The sequence below is a fragment of the Sapajus apella genome, unplaced genomic scaffold (assembly GCF_009761245.1).
Source record: "Sapajus apella isolate SASKATOON/1434 unplaced genomic scaffold, GSC_monkey_1.0 scaffold10, whole genome shotgun sequence".
NCBI lineage: Eukaryota > Metazoa > Chordata > Mammalia > Primates > Cebidae > Sapajus > Sapajus apella.
The window spans coordinates 1,539,952-1,562,800 of NW_022436950.1; the positions used below are offsets into that span (position 1 = coordinate 1,539,952).

General features: G+C 51.2%; 1 pseudogene; it reads left to right on the plus strand.

Moving 5' to 3' along the window:
- The first annotated feature begins 11,268 nt into the window (after positions 1-11,268).
- LOC116551546 lies at positions 11,269-21,602 on the plus strand (annotated as a pseudogene).
- Positions 21,603-22,849: the final 1,247 nt, after the last annotated feature.

Consider the following 22,849-nt stretch of genomic DNA (forward strand, 5'->3'; position numbering starts at 1 on the left):
TACCAATTGGGGATGGGCCCGATGCAGTGGAACAGGCTGTGCATGCTGGAAACATGGACCAATTGCACACCTGTGCTGCACACACACAGGGCGGCCCCCATCAATGCGTAAGCCCTTGCCCAGGCAACCGCAGCGCTCGCTACTACACCGGGCCAAGACGGACTTGCTGTGGGTCTGTGGATTCAGCACGTGACTGGGCAGATGCGATATGCTAAGCGCCACACTAGGAAGCAGGGTCCGGCAGGGAGCAAAAGAGGCAGGGGCCAGACCCTCGCGGAGCTTGAGTTGCAAAAGGTAGAGACACACAATTAGGCAGAAAAGCAAATTCCAGCTCTGCCCCCTCATCCCTTGGTGTCTCATGAAGGGCATAATGAAGAAACATGGCTATGACTGTAACAAGTACGGGCACCCAGACCCTGCCTGCAACGTGGAAGAAGAAAGCCGAAGGGTTTTGGGGGCTCCTCCTTAAGTCTGGAGAGCTTTCACTTCTCACGTAGGATGGGGACGCCAAGGACCAGGTGAAGAGCAGTGCCCGGCTGAATGTCACGGCTGCCAATAAACACAGGTCCCCATGCTGACCCTGGTCAGTCCCTGCTCTCACAGTAACAAGCAAAGCTACCTTCTTCACACTCAAGAGTATTGTCTTTATAACATTTTATTTCAATGTACTTTTGCTTGTTTTTAATCAACCTTTTTATCTTGAGACAATTGTAGATTCGTATGCAGCCGCAAGAAAATCATACAGGGTGATCTCCACATGCTTCGCCCGGGTTCCGCCAACGATAACATCTTAGAAAACGACTGTGCAGCCTCACAACCAGAAAACGGACATTGATATGGTCAGAATACACCACCATTCCATTATTCAACTGTCCCTCATCGTGGGGTCCCTCACATTGTCATCTTATAGTCATCCCCACTTTCCGCCCCCCACCCTAATTCTTTGCAACGGCTCATCTGTTCTCCATGTCTACAATTCTGCCATCTCGAGAGTGTTATGCAAATGGGATGGTGTAGCATGCAGTTTTTTGGTTCTGGCTATTTTCACTCACCACAGTTCTCTGGAGGTTTGCCCTGGTTCCTGTGTGTTCAATACATGCTCTTTTTCATTGCCTCGTAGTATTCCACGGCATGGATGCCGCATACCTCATCTCACCATTCACCGTTTAAAGAAAATCTCTGTTGTTTCCAATTTTTGGCCACTATGAAAAAAAAAAAACGGCTCTAAACAGATATGTACAGGTTTTTGTGTGAATGTAAGTTCTCATTTCTCTCAGATAAATGCTGCCCAGGAGTAAATTTGCTGGGTCATATAGTATTGAATGCTTACTTTTGTTGTTGTTTGTTTTTGTTTTGAGATGGGCGTCTAGCTCTGTTGCTCAGGCTGGAGTGCAGCAGCGCTATCCATGCTTACTGAACCATCCGCCCCCCAGGTTCAAGTGATTCTGCTTCCTCAGCTTCCCATGTAGCTGGGACTACAGGTGCGTGCCACCACACCTGGTCAATTTTTTTTGTATCTGAGTAGAGACGGAATTTCACCATGTTGGTCAGGGTGGTCTCAAACTCCTGACCTCAAGTGATCTGCCCGCCTCAGAATGTTTAATATTTTAAGAAACTTCCAAACTGTTTCCAGAGTGGCTGTATCATTTTATAGTCCACCAGACATGTATCAATAATCCAATTTCTCCACATTCCCATCAGCATTTAGGGTTGTCACTATTTTTACTTAGCCATTCTGATAAGTGTCAAATGATATCTCATTGTGGCTTTAATTTGTATTTCCCTGATGGCTAAAAATGTTAAATATATTTTCATGTTCTTATTTGGAATCTGTAGATTCTTATCTGTGAACTTTCTGTGCTCCTTCTTTGCTTATTTTCTATTTGAATTGTTTGATTTCTTTACTATTGGGTGGTGAGTTCTTTATATAGTCTAGATACTTGTCTTCTGTCAAATATGTGGCTTGCAAAAATATTTTCTACAGGTATATAATTTTTCATCCTTTTACCAGGATCTTTCAGAGATAAAAAGTATTAAAATTTTGATGAGGTCCAATTTATTAAGTTTTCCTTTTATAGCTTGGGTTTTTGGTGTCAAGTCTAAGAGGGCTTTGCCTAGCTCTAGACTCAGAGATTTTCTTTTCTGTTTCCCCCACTCCCCACTAAAAGTTTATAGTTTTGGGTTTTACATTTAGTTTGTGATCCATTTTGAGTTAATATTTTATAAGGAGTGAGACTTAGGCTTTGGTTCATGTTTTATCTTTTGATATCCAATTGCTCCAGCACCATATAGTGCAAAGCTATCTTTCCTTCCTTGAATTGCCTTTGTACCTCTTTTAAAAAATCAGTTGGACCTATTGATGTGGGTCTACTTTTGGGTTCTCTGCTCTGTTCCATTGATCTATGTGTCTCTCCCTTTTGCTAATGTCATACGCTCTTGATTATTGTGTCTACACAATAAGTCTTGAAATTTGATGGACGGATTCCTTTCACTTTATTCTTTTGCAAATTGTTTTAGCTATTAATTTCTTTGCCTTTTCAGATAAATAGACAAGATTATTCTTGTCTATTTCTACAAAAAATCTTGGGGTTTTGACCAAAATTTTGTTAAACCTATACATCAGTTTCAGGAGAATTCACATCTTTACTATGTTGTCTTCCAGTCCATGAACATGGTATGTCTCTCCATTTATATCGATCTCCTTTGTTTTCTGTCATCTGCACTGTCTGTTTCCTGCATTTAAGTCCTGTACATGTTTTGTTAGAACCTAGGAATTTCAAGTTTTTGGAGCAATTGTAAATAACATTGTATTTTTAATTTCAATGTACACATGTTCACTAGTAGTATATATAAATACAACTGATTTTTGTAAGTTTATCTTATACCTGTGAACTTGCTGAACTCACTAGTTCTAGAATTTTTTAAATAGACTCCTTGGGATTTTCTATGCAGACAACCACACCATTTGCAAATAGAGAGTTCCATTTTTTCTTTTCCAATATATATGCATTTATTTATTTCCTTTTCTTACTGCACTTCTAGCAATATATTAGGTAAGAGTGGTGAGAGTCCACATCCTTTCCAAATTCCCAATCTCAGAAAGAAAGCATTCAGTCTTTTCCAATCAAGTAGTGTGTATATAAGGTTTTTTGTATAATTTTTTTATCAAGTTGAGTAAGTCCCCCTCTGTTCATATTTTTCTGAGAATCTGAGAATACCAGGGTATTGAATAAATACTTTTTGTGCAATTAATACATTAATTGATTTCTTCTTTAGCCCTTTAATATAATGAATCATATTGAAAATTTTTGAAATATCAAGAAAGTTTTGCATCCCTAGCATAGATCCTACTTGGTCTTAGTATATCATTCTTCCTATGTACTGGTGAACTGGATTTGCCAATGTTTTGCTAAGGATTTTTACGTAAAAAATTATGAGATATACTGGTGTATAGTATGCTCCTTTTTGTACTGTCTCTGTCTGGTTTTGGTATAAGGGTAATGTGAGCCTCATAAAATAAATTGTTATCTCCTATTCTTTTTTTCTGGAAAAGATTGTGTAGAATTAATGTTAACTCCTATTTAAGTGTTTAGTAGAATTCTCAGTGAAATTATCTAGACAAAGAGATCTTTTTGTCTTAAAACTATGAACTTAATTTTTGTAATATATATAGGCTATTCAAATGACCTATTCCATATTGAATAAATTGTGAATTTGGGTTTTTTTTTTTACTTAAGAAATTGGTTTATTTCATCTAAGTCAACAAATTTATGTTGAGTTGTTCATAGTATTCCTTTCTATCTTTTGATGTCTACAGAGTATGTAACAATATCACCTGTTTCATTACTGATAGTGGTAGTGTCTGGCTTCTCTCATTTCCTTTGCCAGTATTGCTAGAGGTCTGTCAATTTTATTGATCTTCTCAGAGTGCCACTCCCTTTGCTTCACTGATTTTCCCTATTGCTTTTCTGTTTTCAATTTCAGTGATTTTCTTTCTTATCTTTATTATTTTCTTCCTTCTGTTTGTTTTTTTGTTTTGGGTTTTTTTTTTTCTTTCTCTTTTTTGTAGGTTCTTTGGGTAGGAGGTTAGATTATAGATCTGAGGACCTGGCATGGTAACTCACACCTGCAATCCCAGCACTTCAGGAGGCTGAGGTGGGCAGATTACCTGAGGCCAGCAGTTTAAGACCAGCCTGACCAACATGATGAAAACCCATCTCTACTAAAAATACAAAAATTAGCCATGTGTGGTGACACACACCTGTAATCCCAGCTACTTGGGAGGCTAAGGCAGGAGAATCGCTTGAACCTGGGCGGTGGAAGTTGCTGCAGTGAGCTGAGATTGCACCACTGCACTCCAGCCTGGATGACAGAGAGAGACTCCATTAAAAAAAAAATTATTGATTTGAGACTATTTCTTTTTTAATATATGCACTTAGTACTATAAATTTCCCTCTTAACACTGCTTTAGCTATGTCCTACAAATTTTAAGATGTTGTATTTTCATTTTCCTTCAGTTCAACATATTTTTAAACATTTCCCTTGAGATTTTCTCTTTGACCCATGATGTGTGGTTTTGGGGTTTTGTGAAGTTTCTTTGTCTTCCTGGTTGTTGGAGTTTTTTCCCTATTGTTTTTCTATTATTGATTTCTGTTTGATCCCACTGTGGTTGGGGCACATGATTTTCATTCTTTTGGATTTCTTGAGATTTGTCTTAGGGCCCAGGATGTGGTCTGTCTTAATACATTTTCTATTGACATTTACAAAGAAAATGCATTCTGATGTTCTTGGGTGGACTGTTGTAATAATGCTGATGAGATGCTACTGGTTGGTGGTGTTTTGAGCTCTTCTGTGTCCTTGATGATCTTTCGTCTGGTTCTATCCGTGGTTGATTAAGGGGTTTGAAGTCTCCAACTATAACTGTGGATTTGTCTAGCTCCCCTTTCAGTTCTATTAATTTTTGCTTCACATATTTTGCAGTTCTGTTGGTTGCTGCAAACACATTTAAGAATTGCTATGTATTTTTGTTGGACTGACCCTGTCACTACGTATATAACGTCTCTGCTCTGATTCTGGCAATCTTACTTGCTCTGCAATCTACTTTATCTGATATTGACATAGGCACTTCTACTTTCTTTTGATTAATGTTTGCATAATGTATCTTTTAAAAATCTTTTTACTTTCGATCTGCCTATATCATTATGTTTGAAGCGAATCTCTTGTAGAGGGTGTGTAGTTGTGTCATGTTTTTTAATCCAACCTGTCAATTTCTATCTTTTATTGGTGTTTTTAGACACTTGCCTTTAATGTAATTATTGATGCATTAGGACTTAAGTCTGTCATCTTATTTTATTATTTTTTGTTGATTCTGTTTTATTTTTTCCATCTTTCTGAGGGTTACTTTGACATTTTTTGGAATTCCATTTTTGTTTTGATCACTGAAGGATCTAAATTTAGGGTACAAATATGTGTCACAAGTAGGTTTTCCTCTGTATTCTGCTCAGTGCCTTGAAGGTACCTCTCCTTCTAGTCTCCTGGGTATTGTATGGAGAATGTGGTGGTCCAGATGGGAGAGATCTCAGATCAATGTGAAGAGGGTCTGTTATTAGACTCCCCATCTTGAGAGGTGTCTGCACCATGTAGAGCAGCAAAGCTACTGCAGTCCAGTTTTGCCTGGATCTTCAAATGTCCTTGGAGTACTATCAGCTTAACATTCTTCATTTTTATCTGGATCCCACTTTTTAAAAAATAGTTTTGCCTGTTTATTTCCTACTGTCTTGTTTGTTCTTCATTGCTTTTAAGAATTAAAAACAATTTTTCCAGCATTTTAATTGGTTTTCAAAAGGAATTTTATGAGTAACCAAGTTTACCATGAGTAACCTAGTTTACTATGAGTAACCTGGTTTACTATGTTCCTGGAAGTAGAAGTTTCAAATGCTTTTTAAAGGACCTTCTAGATTGAGTTACTTTGGGTGCAAGTCCAAAATAAGAGACATTCACTAAAGTTACCTCAGTAACAGGGGTGCCATTGCTTGGCTTCTCCCTCAAAGAAAATTCTGAGACAAAGTTTTTTCTTTTGAGACAGAGTCTTGCTCAATCTCCAGGTCGGAGCACAGTGACGCGATCTTGGCTTGGTGCAACCTTCACCTCCTGGGTTCAAGCGATTCTCCTGCCTCAGCCTCTCAAGTGGGTGAGACTACAGGCGCACACCACCATGCCTGGCTAATTTTTTGTGTTTTAGTATTTCACCATGTTGGCCAGGATGGTCTCGATCTCCTGACCTCGTGACCCACCCGCCTCAGCCTCCCAAACTGCTGGGATTACAGGCATGAGCCACCGCGCCCAGCTGACAAAGTTTTTATATACATAGCTTATTTTTTAAGTTCCCAGGGTAAAAGGGACAAGGCGGACTGGGCAGATGAAGGAGGAAGAAGGGAAAGCTGACCCACGGCTGTGTCGCGGAGCCAGGCACCATTGCTGGCAACGAGGGCTCAGTTATGCAGAAGACCCTCTGAGCAGTCACAGACAATGGGCTTGGAATCGTTCCCTTCTCTACAAAGTGGAAGAGTAATATTTGTCTTTTCGCTCCTGTCCCATGGATGGAGAGTTGCTCCAGGGTCTGTGAACTCCCCTGTGCTATCACTATGGGCATGCCCCAGAAGAGGTGAGTTCTATCCCATGACAGGCATCCAGGAAGCCCTGGGCAGATGATGAGAAACAGCTGACATCCTAGTGAAGCACAATCAGGACACCGGCCAGTGGAGAGGATGCGAGAGAGGCCCTGAAAGGTGTCTGGACAAGGCTGTGTACCATAAAACAAAAGGTCTGAAAGGAGAGGGGCACTCAGGGATCAGGGCGACTCCCCCTCCACCTGCTCCAGGGCAGTGTGGCTATCTCCGCTTCCCCACGGCTCCTCTGCCGGCCTGCTCCCTCTCCGTCCTCATAGGTCCTGGTCCCCCATCTCCCCATCTCGTTCAGGGCTACGTGCTGCAGCCTCCCCTGCCCCTGCTGCTGAATCCAGGTAGGTATCCTCCTGGTCTCTGCTTTTGTAGCCAGTGAGCTCAGCCTCTGTGTTTCCTAATCCCCAGGAGGACTCTGCTTGGCCGGCTCATCTTTTTGATTCAGGCCACCCATGCCACAGCCCTTGGCAGCTTAGTGGTTGGCTGCTGTCTGTTCCAGCATCCACCCTGCACCAATCAGCCGATGGGGAGGGACGGGGGGCGGCTGTGCAGAGATTGGGCTGTTTACACAGAAGGGCTGTGGCAGGAAGACACTGTCAGCACAAAGGACATAAAAATGAAGGCAAGGAGCTTTGGTTTTGTTTTTTATAATTCTTACAACTCCCAAGAATGGACAGTGGGAGGAACTGGGCCTGTGGGGTCAGCAGGACCATCTGACGAAAAGAATGAGCAATTTTTTCCAAAGTGATTCGCTTTGTCTTATTTTTTTTAATCTGTGAATTGTTGGGTCAATTCCAACATGATAAAGAGCCATATTTGTTAATCTTGGCTTCAAAATTATGTGTTTTCAAAAGCTGAACAAAACTAAAGAAGTAACAAGTTTTAAAGAAGCAAGACAAGAAGTAAAGAAGTCACATCCTGTGTGGAAAGGCTGTGTCCAAGGAAAAACACACAGATGAGCAAAACACTGTGCTGCGTGCTGAATAAAGACTTCACCCCACCCTCGCGGGAAGCTTGAGCGCTGTACGCCGATGTGAGCATGTGGGGATCCGGGTTCGAGACCAGTACCTCCTCCGGGGCTTCCGCAGGCTGCTCATCGGGCGCCCCTTGTTTAGGGTTCTGTTTAGGGCACTGTGGCGGCAATGGCACCCAGGAACAAGAAGGGCATGAGCTCGGGTCTTGAGGGCCTTATCTCCGGCGCGTCCGTCAGAAATGACGGTCCAGCCACCTTGATGTGCTGGATGTAAAGCTGGGACACTCCAGCTTGAGGAGCAGTGGCTGGGTTCAGCTTCCAGTACCTTCTGGAACGTCTCATCTCTGGACATGGAGAACACGGAGCACCAACGTGGCTCCCTGCATGACAGCTGCCATCTGTGTGGCGCTTTCCGTTCGTTCATCAGCCTGTTACTTTCCCCAGCAGCCCCGCCGGTTCTGCTTGGCGTCCACAGTCGCTCCCTTACAGAGGGGGACACGGAGGAAAACACGGGTTATTCGCTGTTGCGTCCAGTGTTGCTTTGTTGTGCTGTGTTTTGTCAAATCAGAAAATTCTTAGTTTGCTTTATTTCCAGCAGTGGGAACAGGCTGAGCAGAGGCCCCCATGCCTGGGCCGGGGTGAAGGCGAGCCCTCAGTCACCATGTTCACAGGACTCCCAGGATGGCGCACCTGGCAGCAGTCCCTGTTTCCTTTGGTGTCACTAGAAACACTTCTGCTTGGATGTGGGCTGTTGGGATGCCAGTGTATCAAGAAAGCTTTCCTTATTCTCCCTCCTGAGATTCTGCACACATGACCGTTTTTAGCAGCAGTGATCTAATTTCTATTTTTGGTGGAAGTTTTGAGCACCCTGTCAGGTGGAACTTTCTGTATTGTAAACAAGCAGAAGCTCCAGCCTGAATGGAGGTAAACAGTAAGGACCGCGGCACGCACCTCGGTGGAGAGGCCATAGGTTCAGCACCTTCAGGAGAAAGTCTGATCCAGCCGCTCAGTGACGCAGCAGGGACCGAGGGCCCTTGGGTGCCCTGCTCCCTCTGCATCGCAGGGGGCTCCCCATGCTGCCCCAGCAGCTTTGCTGAAGGCCCCTCTGAGGAAAGGCAGCCAGCTTCAGCTAGCGCCCCGGGGTCCGAGCCGGCTGAACCACCTTCCTGCTTCTTCCCCAGCCCAGGGCTATTCTCACCACCCCTGAAGGCCTTCCCAGGTGATGGGGGCCACGGAGGCTGCATTGGACATCTCCAGGCACTGTCCAGGAAGCCACTTGCAACAGGACCCCCTGAGAAGCCTAAGGCTCTAAACCTCCTGGGGAAGGAGGCGTGGATCCAGCTAGCAGTGCGCCTCTGTGGCGTGGAGAACGTTCTGCTCAGACATTCCCGAGTGGGAGCTTAGCGGCACAACTGAGTAACCTGCTGCTTCCAGCCCTGCAGGCCCCCGGTCCCCCCACCAGAGATGGGCCCTCCTGCCCGGCTTCCTGCCTAATGCAGCTTAGTCTCCTGCTGCACCCCTCCCAGCTCTGCCAGCACGAGAGGTCACCCCGCACCTCCTGCTTCCAGGCTACCAGCTGTCCCCCATGGCCCCATCTCCCCTGGACCCTCTGGACTTTGCAGAGGCCCCCTGCTCTTCTTGGGGTTACAGAGCTCTGCATCCCTCCCCCTCCTTCCACACAGCTGCCCCCCTCCTGCACCCCACACCACAGCCTGGGACTCCCCACTCCCTCACCGTAACCACGCCTGCCAGCTGTTGACTGTGTCTCAACTCAGGCCACCTGCTCCCGCCCTCCATGCCGGGGTCACGCGGTGGGTCACCCAGGTGGCTCTGCGCCCCCTCTCCTCTGGCGTTCTGCTGTCTGGGCGGCCATGCCACTGCAGCCCTTGCTCCAGAGCACCTGCCTGGAAACCTCGTCCCAGCTTCCCGAATGCACCTCCCTGCCCACAGGACATCCATCCCAGGCCACATCCAAACCTCCAAATGCCTCCTGAACACTCCACCTAGGGCCCCACTTGCCATGTGGCTCACAGAGGCTGGCGCCATCACCTCCCTCCGCCACAGCCAGACTGGTCTGCTTCCCCTCCCCTTCACGTCCCCTCTCGGTGATCACCTGCTCCCCCATTTCCCCCCTCAAAAGCCGCACCTCCTCTGTGCCTCATCCCTGGCTCCCACCTAGGCAAGACAGCAGCCTCTGGCCACCCTCCATGCCCAGCCATGCAGAGCCTGGGAAGTGACAGGGCACGTGGCCATCCTTCCATGGCTCCTGTCACCTCCCCCAACTTCAGCCATGACCAAGACGCTGCGCACTGCAGCCCCCCAGCACAAGGCCTTGATCCTTCCTGAGCGCAGGGTGGGGGCAGTTTTGTTCTGTGAAGTTCCTCGGCCTTGAGCTTAGCTGGACCCCGCTCCCAGAAAGCCCGAGAGACAGCCATTCCTCTGTACGAGGCCCCTCCTGAGCACCTGCAAGGAGCACTCTGCCGTTCCCACTCCCGCCTGGTTCTGGCTTTCATCCGCGTGGAGAGCCTTGTCTTCTGTGGGCCCAGCCTCAGCCTCATCTGGCTCCTAGGAGGCTCTATGAAGGTTCGCTGGGCTGTTCCCCAAGCAAGGGGCCACGGGAAGGTGGGGGCTGCTGAGGGCGTGGGAAGCAGGGGCGTCTGTGTGTGCCCTTTCTCTTCCCCCCCGGAAACTTGCTTTCCCTCACCGGAGACCCAAGGATGGAGTGCGGGGGCTTCACTGAGATTCTGCTAACAGCACACTCACTGTTTTGAAACAGAAATGAAAGTACGTTTGGGAGTTGGGGTATGTGCAGAGAAAACATTTTCCACGAACGTCCTTACTGACGGGTGGGAACAGGTATGTGCAGAGGGAAGAGTTCAGGGTAGGTGGTCGGGTCCCTGGGAGACGTCAGGGAGGGCCGTTTGGCCCAGCTAGTCCTGACGCCTCACAATTAATCAAATGGCTAAAAACAAACAAACACACCAAAAACATCAGCATCGTGTTACCTGTGGTGTGACACCATGTGTGCATTCCAAGCTGTCGCCCTAGGCTGAGTGACGCTCATGGTGACACAGGCAGACGACGCCTCACGTGCATTGCGCAAATCAGGTTCTGTGCAAAGCGTCCTGCTCATTGACTGTGGGATTCATTGATTATTTTGCTCCCTGCACGTTCAGCTCTGCAAAGCGTCTTCTGTGTACCTCGGAGGAGCGTGGTGCCATTTCCATTCCTCCTTCAGACTTTCTTCCATGTGGAGGGCCCGTCCCCTGCAAGTCCAGCCTCAGCTGACACCCCGGCCCAGGAGGCTCTGGGAAGATTTGCTGGGCCACTCCCCGCACACGGGGCTACAAGGAAAGTGGGGGCCGCGGAGGCGCCTGGGAAGCAGAGGTGCAAGAATCTGTGTCAAAGCACGCTGCATGTAATCTGATTATTTTACTCAAAATCAATAATCAGATCCTGTACAAAATGTTTTCAGGTAGATGATCTTACTCATTGTCACAAAAACCCACAAGAAAGGTAGATTGAGGTTTTTAATCCCAAGACTGGGAAGCTGAGGAAACTGAGTCCCGAATTACGTTTCCGACAGTGGCTTCCTGCGTCTCCCAGGAGCACAGCATGACACGTGCTGTGACCCTCGGCTGTGGGACAACTGAAGAAGGGACAGCACTCAGCAGAAGCAGCGCCCAGACCGCCCCGTTACTCTCAGCCCCAGCCTCTCCACGGCTTGGAGTGCAGCAAAGGTTTCAGCCGCAGCTCAGAGGGATGGCCTTGCCCTGGAGTTCAGCCGGGAGAGCTCGCCCCGCTTCCCCTCCGTGCCCCTGCTCACCAGCACTGGCTGGGTTTGACTCTCAGCTCCCTGGCTCCTTGCTGTGAGCCCTGCAAGCACCCCGAAGCTCTCAGGTCCCAGGCACGACCGCTCTCCTGGCCTTGGCTGTCGTGGCAAAGAAAGAGCTCCCCTCTCCATGGGTTGGCTGGTCCCCTGCCCCGAGAGTGGGAGCCCCGCACAGGCTCCGCACGGGGTTCCCCACCTACCTCTCCCACGGCGGCTAAGCAGAGGCCGTCTGCCCCTCGCTCTCTGGGTCCCACCTGCAGCCTGTCCCAGTGGACTCTGTAGGTGCCACAGTGTTACTGGGAAAAAACCCAAACACCCAGACAAAGCACGTGGACACTGCCAATGCCAACACGGCAGGAAGCAAGGGAAAAGCAGCTGCTCCAACACTCTGCCAGCGTGTGCAATGCTGCAGGTACCTAGAGCCAGCGAGCAGCTACCCAGCTGGGCCCTGTCCATGCCTGCAGCGGCTGCTGTCACAGGAGCAGGACCGGGAAGCGTGACGGTGCCGGTATCATTCCGGGTTGAGCTGACTATCTTGTGCCTGGGCCGGGCCGGGCATGATGGAGAGGCCAGAAGATATGTTTGAATAGCGGCATTGGGGTTTGCAAAGGACTGTGACCTCCCGGCCTCCCATCTTAGGCAGGTTCTGTGTTCTCCTTGGATCTTCCCTTGGAGCAGGGACTTGGCTTTGGATGGCCCTGGGTCTTTGCTGTTTTCTGCCACTGTCTTGCTGTGTGACCGAGGTCAAGTCCACACCCCCTTCCCAAGCTTCTTTCCTCTGCAGTAAAACAGGCGTTTGGAACTGAGCCCTTCACCGGGAGGCAGCTGAAACAGTGGGGGAGGCTCTGGGTGCTAAGCCCCACCTGCTTTTCTCCTGTTTTCCTTTTTTTACAGGTTGATGGGTTCGACAGCCAACCTCTCTGAAAGAGTGTCCTGGCCCAAGCCCGCCTTGGGGACTGTTGTGAGCCTCGATGTCTACGGAGCTATGCCTGGAAATCTTTTAGCACAGAACGTTTTAGGTAGAAGGCCAGGACCACGGAACAGGGCAGGGACCACGGAAGAGGACCGGGACCAGGAAGCAGGAAGCAAGATACATCCAGCAACCAGTTCAAAGAGAGGGCTCGTGACGCCGACACTTCTTCCCTCCCAGCAAACTCCGAAGGCGCCAGGGCATCCCTGGAGCTGCTGCTGGCAGAGAAGAGTCCGTGTCCACCCGCGCAGCTCGCACTCATGAAGAGCAGGGATGACCGTCAGAGGCTTGCTTTGCACAGCACATGCTTCTAGAACGGCCGGGATTTCAACCTTTAAAGCCTCAACTCCTCCTTCCTCCTCAGATCTTGGGATTTCAGAAGTGATTCCCCTAAGTGCCTTTCGATTTCATTTTTGCCTAAGGAGATGGACCCGATTTACTGCATTCTGGTTGGGGAAACACTTTTGAGAGTAAAGGTACCTGAAGACCTGTTGGGTCTGGCGGTAGCGGATTCGAAAGGAAAGCAGGGGCCCCTCCCTCCCGCCCCCTGGGTCGCATTAAGCACAGCACGTTGGGGTCAGTGAGTTTCCAGGGCCTGCAATCATACCGTTTCCCTCTGAAATTAAGCCTCGATTGTGAAGCTCTGAGCTTAGGATATTTGGATGACTGATGGGCCCAGGGGGTCAGGCAGGACGGCCGGAGGTCCTTCAGAGCCGCGTTACACGCGGCGGGAGAGGGTCAAATTGCTAATTTCATTGCCCCCACCCCGAAAACTCCCAAACAGCAGAGAACTTCCCAGAAGACTCGTGGAGTGGGGAGTCTGCAGGTGTGTGTGGGTGACAGCGCTCCGTCCCCAGGAGGGCATTTTTAAGTCGAAGCCCAGCGTAAAATATTTGTGCCTATTTTTGGGTTGTTTTTGCTCTAAGAGGAGCATTGTGCTTTTACTTATATTTATCTGATTTATTTTTGAGGCAGGGTCTTGCTCTGTCACCCAGGCTGGGGTACAATGGCGCCATCTCAGCTCACTGTAGCCTCGACCCCCCAGGGCTGAGCAATCCTCCCACCTCGGCCTCCTGGGCAGATGGGACTACAGGTGTGCACCTGCACGCTTGGTTGTTACTATTATTGTTGTTGTGTTTGGAGAGATGGGGTTTTGCCCTGTGGCCCAGGCTGGTCTCAAACTCCCGAGCTCAAGCCATGCACCCTCCTCAGCCTCTCAAAGCGCTGGGATTACAGATGTGCACCACCATGCCCAGCCATGTTGTCCTTTTAAAAGGGACATCAGACAGTGGCCTGGGCTGGACACAGCAGCTCTGGAAGCTGGCCCATCTCTAGGGTGTCATCTGCCGTTAGCAGGGGACCCTCTTGTCTGTCCATCTCCAAGTCTCCACAGAGGACGTACTCAAAGTGAGGTGCATGGCCTTGTCCCCGCTGCCCCTGCAGGCAGGTGGGGAGGGAAACAGGTGACAGGAGGAGGTGGCGGTCCGGGCTGCCCTCCTCTGTGCCTGTGCATGGTTTTACTCTATGCTGAGTACCAGTAGGGAGAACGGGAAACAGCGTTTCTGCCTAGTCATCAAATTATCGCCATCATGGGCCTCATGGCGTCACCGCTGTCCTCATCGCTGGCGCCTTCCCATCTTCCCTCCAGCCAGGGAGGCCAGACCTGGGCACAGGCGGCAGGGACTGTCACTCTGCCTCAGGGAGTTCTGTCTCGGGACGTCACACAGGCCTCACAGTTCCTTGTGCCTCTGGCCTCACACCTCTGTACCGCTCATGTGGTTCTCAGAGCCGGTGTGGCCAGGGCTAGAGTGACAGCTTTGTATCTGTGTCCTAAGGCTGCTGCAATGAGGCCCCGAGGGTCGGGGGGTTCAGGCCACAGAAACTGATCCTGTCTGGCTGTGGAGGCTGAAGCCGGAGATCACAGTGTGGGTGGGGCTGGGTCCTTTCCAGGCTGTGCGGGGCAGGGGGCTCTGACCCAGGCCTCTCTCCCCGGCAGGCAGGCGCTGGCTCCTCCTGTGTCCTTCACCTCCTCTTCCCTCTACTTGTGCCTGCCCTGCCCCCACATCTCCTCTTTATGAGACCACCGGGCCTATTGGATCAGTGCCCTCTCTAATAACCTCACTTTAATTCAGCGACCTCTGTGGAGTCCCTCTCTGCAGATAAAGCCTCCTTCTGAGGCACTGGGGGTTAGGACTTCAATGTGTGAATTTCAGGGCGACACACTTCAGCCCATCACAGACCTGATGGCTCCTGCAGGACCCCCAGCCCACCCCCGCGGCCTATGGAGGAGGAAGCCAAGTGGAGAGGGGGACGTGGTCGGGCCACCCCTTCCATGGCCAGCAGCAACCACGCCCGTGTCTGGGCACCTCCTGGGTGCTGCACCGGTGCAGAGCGTATCCATGCCTTGCCCCAACTCGTCCTGGAGGAAGGTGCTGTGAGCCCCCATGCATCATCAAGGCAGAGGCCGAGGCGAGGGCAGACGGGCGCTGGGACTGATCTCGGCATCAGTGTTTTTTTCACTGGGTGTTTGTATTTTTCTTCTCATAAGAGCCTTCGTCTCTTTCTTCTTGCACGCCATTTATCTCTTGCTTTTATTCTTACCCGGTTGTTTTCTGTGTGGGTCACGGATTCCCAAATCGCCTTCCGTCAGTCCCGGCCCAGGCTGTGGCTTCCGCTTGTGCTCCCAGGCCCCAGAATAGACATCAATCGTGTCCCCGTGTGGGTGCCTCCTGCTTAGCACCTGCCTGTCCCTTCCAGGGGCCCCTCTACTACAGGGCTTACCTCTTCATGAAGACACGGCCTGTGCTAGTTCACGTTCTCCAGAGAGGCAGAGCCACTCGGGGCACGCATGTCGGAAGAGAGTGATTTTAAGGAATCACTGACTCACACTGGCAGGTCCAAACTCTGCAGGGTGGCCCGCCAGGCTGGACACCTGGGAAGGAGCTCCTGTCACAGTCTGAGGCCGGTGGCAGTCTGGGGGTGGAATTCCTTCTTGCTCAGGAGGGGTCAATTTCTTTGTTCTGTGCAGGCCTTCCACTGATTGGGTGAGGCCCACCCCCTTTGATGAGGACCACCTGCTTTACTCGAATACCAGTCTCATCCAGAAACACCTTCACAGGAGCTTCCAGAGTAATGTTTGAACAAATGTCTCAGCACCGTGGCCCAGCCAAGTTGGCCATAAAATTAAATATCACACCATCTAATGCCAAAATAATTCATATCTTTTTTAAGTGAAAACAAGTTTATTAAGAAACTAAAGGAATAAAAGAATAGTTACTCCAGAGACAGAGCAGCCCCAATCATTCAAATCTTTACTGAAGCCCCAAGAGGCCTGTGGGAGGAAGGCGTACTCTGAACATGCAGCAAAGATCTCAGCATGTCCCTCTCCCTGGCCTCGGTCCGCGTATTGCTTGCTATGACTCCCTGCGAACTCTGGACCCCTCACTCTCAGCCCTGAGCCCAGAGCTACCCCAGCCCCCAGTGCTCCTGCACTTCCTTCTGCCTCCCACTTGCTCCTATCCCGTCTCATTCTTCCTTCTCTGCAGGTGACTCCCAGCCACTTCTGGTCCTCCCCCGTCCCTACTTCTCCACCTTCATCTCTTCACCAGCCCTGAGTCCTGGCGGTGCAAGTCCAGGCACTGAGCCAGCACAGGCAGAATCCACCACCCCTGGGTGGGGAAGGGGAGTGAAGGGCACAGAGCACTCTCCCTTCTGCACATTTCCTGCGCATTTCCACTCTGCTGCTTTAGAAGCTTGGGCAGCTGGTGGCTCATGGAGCCAGGACTTCTCCAAGCCCCTCAAGACTGCAAGTCCAGGCCTCCCAGCTCCCCTTCAGATCGGGGAGGGGAGAACCGCAGTGTTTCCGCTTCTCTAGCACCGCAGTTCAGGGTGGAGATGATGTCACAAAGGGGATATTGAAGCAGATTGAGTGGTGCAGAGGGGGAACTAGAACGCAGGTTGAAGGTACGTGCAGCCACAGGCTAAGCCAAGAAGATGGGAAGGGGGTCCCTGTTGGAAGATAAATCCTTGGCCCCAGTGTTCCTGGTGGAGAATCCTCCAGTACGAATGCCTGCTATGTATGCTCAGTTTGGGAGGAGTTAGTCCAACAGGTCCCATTTCTTTTGGAAGAACTGAAACCACTGTGGGAGGATGGGCTGCCTAACGCTCTGTCCCAGTTAGTGCTGCTGAGTGCTGGTACCTGCCATGTAAATGTTTTATTTGGTGCCTTTTCTGTGATGCGTGTGCTCCTGGAGCGGGGCTCCTGGCTTTGTCAGTCCTGCAGGCTGAGAGGGATGTGGGCTGTGCCTTTTGGAAAATGCTTCCAGTGACCCACATGTTACCTGCCTCTATCCATATTTTCAACAAGCTTTTCAGACTACAGTTTTTGTTTGTTTGCTTTGAGACAGAGCTTTGCTCTGTCGCCCAGGCTGGAGTGCAGTGGCATGATCTCCACTCACCACAACTTCCACCTCTTGGGTTCAAACAATTCTCCTGCCTCAGCCTCCAGAGTAGCTGGGATTGCAGGCACGTGCCACCACCCCCAGCTAATTTTTTTTGTAATTTTCGTAGACACAGGGTTTCAACACGTTGGGCAGGCTGGACTCGAACACCTGACCTCGTGATCCACCCGCCTCAGCTTCCAAAGTGCTGGGATTACAAAGTGCTGAGTGAGCCACTGCACCTGGCCCAGACCACAGTTTTAATGTCCATTAAGGAAATATCTGCTTTGACCAAGGGCAGCAATACGCAGGTGAGTACTCTAAGATAACACAATATGCAGAGATCTGATATGAAACCGTCCGACTGGGGTATGACCACTCTCACTGTGAGAGGAATACTTGATGAAAATGCATTGAAGACATACTTTAAATGAGACCCTCTCTCCATGCATTTACCACAGATCCACTTTACTTTCCAGACTTTTCACACCCAGTCATGCCAGTGTCCACAGACAGAAGAGGGGGCATGAGGCCCCGAGCTCTGGAGCCTTTGAAGTCAGGCAGGCCCTGCTGGAATCACAGCCCCCGACTCCCGGCCGGCCAGCGCGCCTCTCCAGGTCTCTGTGTACTTCTCTGTGAACTGCGGAAAAGGGGGAGAGTCTCTGCCACGCACGTTTTCAGGGGCTTAGTCCCCTCTGTCCAACAAGTGTGTGAGAAAGCAACGGTGACTTGGCCTAGACGTAGCCACCACTGCACCTGCCGCTTACCGTGTGGACCCTGCTCAGTCATCCCTGCCTGTGGCTGCTGGTGGCTTCTCCCACCTTCTCGGGTGTGTCTGAGGAGTCAGTCTCTCCTGATTGGAGGATCCCATGACACAGCTATGACTGAGCACCAATGGGACGTGGTGCTGGGAGCGTGTCCGGGGACACGACTGAACCCTGGAAGGGCCCCATGAGAAAACTGATGACGCCTGAAACGTGCGTGCAGAAACGTGCCACGCAACCACCACCAAACTCTCTCCTGCTATGGTGTAATTTTTTCCATAAGTCGTTGGGGTGCAGGTGGTGTTTGGTTACATGAGTACGTTCTTTAGTGGTGATTTGTGAGATTGGGGTGCACCCATCACCCGAGCAGTATACACTGCAGCATATTTGCTGTCTTTTTGCCTCACCCCCTCCTACTCTTCCCCCAAAGTCCCCAAAGTCCACTGTACCCTTCTCATGCCTCTGTGTCCTCATAGCTTAGCTCCCACATTTCAGTGAAAAGATACGATGTTTGGCTTTTCATTCCTGAGTTACTTCTCTTAGAATAATGGTCTCCCATCTCATTTCAGTCACTACAAATGCTGTTAATTTATTCCTTTTTATTGCTGTATGGTATTCCATGTATTCCATAGCGTACATATATACACCACAGTTTTTTTTTCCCCATTTATTTATTTTATTGCATTTTAGGTTTTGGGGTACATGTGAAGAACATGCAAGATTGTTGCATAGGTACACACGTGGCAGTGTGATTTGCTGCCTTCCTCCCCATCACCTACATCTGGCATCTCTCCCCTTGCTATCTCTCCCCAGCTCCCCACCCCCACCGTCCCTCCCCTATTTCCCCCCAGCTGACCCCAGTGTGTAGTGCTCCCCTCCCTGTGTCCCTGTGTTCTCATTGTTCAACACCCGCCTATGAGTGAGAACATGCGGTGTTTGATCTTCTGCTCTTCTGTCAGTTTGCTGAGAATGATGCTTTCCAGGTTCATCCATGTCCCTACCACAGTTTTTTAATACACTCGTTGATCGATGGGCATCTGGGTGGGTGCCATGATTTTGCAGTTGTGAATTGTGTGGCTATAAACATGTGTGTGCAGGTATCTTTTTTGAATAATGACTTCTTTTCCTCTGGGTAGATACCCAGTAGTGGGATTGCTGGATCAAATGGTCGTTCCACTTTTAGTTCTTTAAGGAATCTCCACACTGTTTTTCACAGCGGCTGTGCTGGCTTACATTCCCACCAGCAACATAGAAGTGTTCCCTGTTCACTATGGTGTAATTTTTAAGTTTAACCTTTTAATCTCAGATGAATCTATCTAAATAGCTACCTACCTACCTACCTATTATCTGTCTACCTATGACCTATCTATCCTAAAATAATAAGCTTAAAATGGAATCCAGATCCTCCGTTCCCTCTCTCCTCTTCCGCATCCCCGGGCATTGAGGAGGGTGTTTCAGCGTTTTCATCCATGTCTTCTGGTATTCACCTCCACATTTTAACATAACATGCTTATGCTGTAGTAGGGTGGGTCACACCTGTAATCCCAGCACTTTGGGAGGCCAAAGCAGGCAGATCACCTGAGGTCAGGAGTTCAAGATCAGCCTGGCCAACATGGAGAAACCCCATCTCTACTAAAAAATACAAAAAATTAACTGAGGGTGGTGGCAGGCACCTGTAATCCCAACTACTTGGGAGGCTGAGGCAGGAGAATTGCCTGAACCCCGGAGGCAGGGAAGCCTGAGTCGGGGAAGCTGGACCTGCAGGCGGGTCCCTGCTGCAGTTACCCTTTTGCAGTTCAGCCGAGGGACTGCCCACCCATCCTGCTCACCTTCCAGGAGCCTGTCTCCCGTGCATTCACACGTCTCTCTTTCTTTGCTGTCACTTTCGGGGGCTGTATTCATTTCTTGTGGCTGCTACACGAAACACCCACAAACTGATGGCTTCAGAAGTGAATTTTCTCAAACTTCTGGTGGCAGAAATTTGAATGAAAATGTCAGCAGGGCTGGGTCCTTCCGGAGGCTCGGAGGGAGTGCCTGTTCCAGGCTGCTCTCCAGCTTTCCTTGGCTTGTGGGCACATCCTTCCGACCTCTGCCTCTATCATCTCCCAGCGTTCTCTGAAGTCTCCTGCTGCCCTTCTCTTGTGAGGCTGCCCTTGGATTTAGAAGCCACCCGAAATCCAGATGATGTCATCTGCACATCCTTAACTTCATTACATCTGCAAGACTCTTTTTCCAGGTAGGGGCCATTCACAGGTTCCAGGGGTTCCGATGTAAATGTATGTTTTGGGGGATTTCGGGGGAAACACTACTAATCATGCATGTGTAACTGGTCACGCCCACACATGCGCCCTGCAATGCAGAGCTGCGGGACAGCTTCCCACCCTCCCTGCTCCCTGCCACACTTCACTCCTAGACCCCCGGAACCCGGGCACGGCCTGGTCATTGCTCCTGTCCACTGCACCCCAGCACCCCTGCCAGCCCTCTCCCCATCTCCAGCTCCCACTCATGTCCTCCCCACTTTCTGTTCGCAGTCAGGCCTGTTTCCTGAGTCACGGAGTCAACCAGTGATGAGACCTGCTCGAAATATGTGTGGAGGATGGGCGAGTGCACCCAGTCCTGGACGGGGAGGCAGGAAAGCCCAAGGCCAGCCCAGATCAGGATGAGTCTTTATTCAGGAGGACAGAGCTGGCAGCTGGCAGCAAGCAGGCCCAGGCGCAGATACTGGAGGCTTCATCTCAGGGACGCTGGGGCTTCAGGGGGAAAGACGAGTCCACTGGGGTGCAAACCAGTGTGGCCATGAGTATGCAAAGGGCCTGGCTGTTTCTAAAGAGCCCGGACCCTCCCAGGCAGCTGTCAGCTTCCTTTAGGCAAAGGACACTTTGAGTCTTCCCAAGGGCTGGGGGTCAGAATGGACCTCTGCATCCCGGATCCTGAGATTAGCTCCTCACCTGTCTTTTGTTTATGAGATGCCCACATTTAATCCCACGAAGGTGGACATCTCCATGCTCTCTGGGCCCTCGCTTGCCCTGGCCTGGGCAGCTCAGGTGGCCCTCGTCCTGTGTGGGCAGTGAGGTGGAGCTCCACGGATAGAGGGCCAGACTGGCTCTGCCCCAAGCCAAAGGGCTTAAGCGGGAGACAGAGTGTGGATGACACTGCCTACAGAGAAGCAGGATGCAGGGACAGCGGCAGGGGCAGGCTGCATGCCCCGTACTCCCCTCTGCCTACGGCAGCTGCTCCGGGTCCCCCTTCTAGCAGATGGCCCCGGCCCCAGACGACGAGACATCTTAGCCTGTGGTTGAAGGCATCTGTGGGGCAGCTCGCCCTGGGCAGGTCGGCCCCTACACGTGGCAGGCCCGCAGGTGTACCACACTACTTACAGCGAGGTGTGCAAAGAGCCTCCGACCGCACCAATTCTACAACTGGCAGCCATTCTCACGGCCCCGCAGGTGCGGATGACACAAGGCGGGCTACCTGGGGCTCTGCAGCCACATGGAAAGCTCCGCCTGCCCCCAGGCCCCACCCTTCCAGACCCTGCATCCTCACTCTGCCTTACCCTATGAGGGCACCCACCCCCTCTTCTGAGGGCTCAGGGCTGCCCACAGCCCTTCAAGCTGTGTCACTCAGAGGCACAGGGCATCCTGTAGATGGCACTAGGGGCGCAGGGAGACACTGACCCCTTTGCCTCTTGACCGCCCACTGACTCCCGGCTCTCGCAGAGCCTGTGTTCCCTCAGCTACAACCTGGAAGTCCCACTTCTGTCTGTCGTCGCTTTCAAAAGCAAGGAGCAAGACGTTTCCATCAAGACGTGTTGGTCTTGGCTGCTGCGCAGGCCCAAGGCCGAGTTTCAGACCCGAGGCTGCAGACCTGCCGAGGGACACCGCACGCAGAGTGTCTCGCCCTGGGATGAAATTCAGACTCAGGGCCACCACCTGCCTGGGCACTGACCCTCCCTCTAGGCTGGTCTGCGATGCCAGTGCCTGGCTGGGTGCGGGGTCCCTGCAGTGCCACTGCCCTTCCGGGTCCCCTCACCCCACATGTCTGCACCCAGGCCCCTGGGGCTGACCTGATCTTCTGACAGCTTTGTTCTCCTGAGGGGGCTCCTCCGGGCTGCCCTGGAGCACAGGTGGGAGTGAGGTGGGTTTGGGGTGGGTTTTCCGAACACTCTCCTGTTCTGTGCACTCACCGCTCACCTGACCAGAGGCAGGCCCTGGAAACACGTCACGCCAGCTCACGCAGACCTGTTCCCAGGGTCATGACTACAGAGGGCTCTGACTGACCCCAGAGCAGCTGGGAGACCCCGGAGCAGAAGCTACCACAGGGAAGGGGCCCCATGACATGCCTGGGGAGGAGGGGCCAGCAGCACGTTACAGGAGAACACCTGTACCTACATCCATAGACATGCATTGCACACACGCAAGTACACGCACGGCAGCATGCGTATGGATGCACAGACACGCACACACACGTGTTCCGGAAGCCAGCATCTTCCAGCACCTCTTTTTGGAACGAGCGTGCGGGGGTGAAAGGAAGTGAGCCCACTATTCACGGCTGTGTATTTCCATGTAGCCCAAGGTGCTTGTGACCGACTCCTAGGACACTCAGAGTTGGAGACAAAGCCCCAGGAGAGACCCCAGGAGAGGCCAGGGCTGGGGGAGGAGGAGACCCTGATATGCTGACCAGGGTGTGTGGCAGGTGACTGGGAGCAGGCAGCAGCCAGTGATGCCCAGAGATGCAGCTGCCGCCAGGACCTCCCAGGACACCCCCCTCGGGTGGCGGCTCTGAGGCCCCCACTGAACTCCATCCCTGACCTCCCACGGGGGGCCAGGGTCCCCCTCATTTGCACAGGGCCCTCTCCTCCCTTGGCCCCTCTGCGTTGGGCTTGGGTACGGACACTGCAGGGCTGGGTCCCCCACACAGGTGACAAGGGGCTGCTGCTCAGCAGGAAGCCAGGCTCAGGGCACTGGGCAGAGGAAGAATGAAGTTTCCAGCTTGGAAATGAAGAAAGAAGCTCCTCTGGCCCCGCCGTCCATGAGTTTTGCATTACTTGACTTGGGGTTATTTCTATTTGAATCACTTCAGGAGGGAGGGCCCCATGGCTCCGCAGTCTTCATGGCCTCCACGGGCCTCCATAGAGCCTGCCGGGCATACAGGGGAGGGCGGGCGTCTCGCTGCTGGGACCACGGCTGCCCCG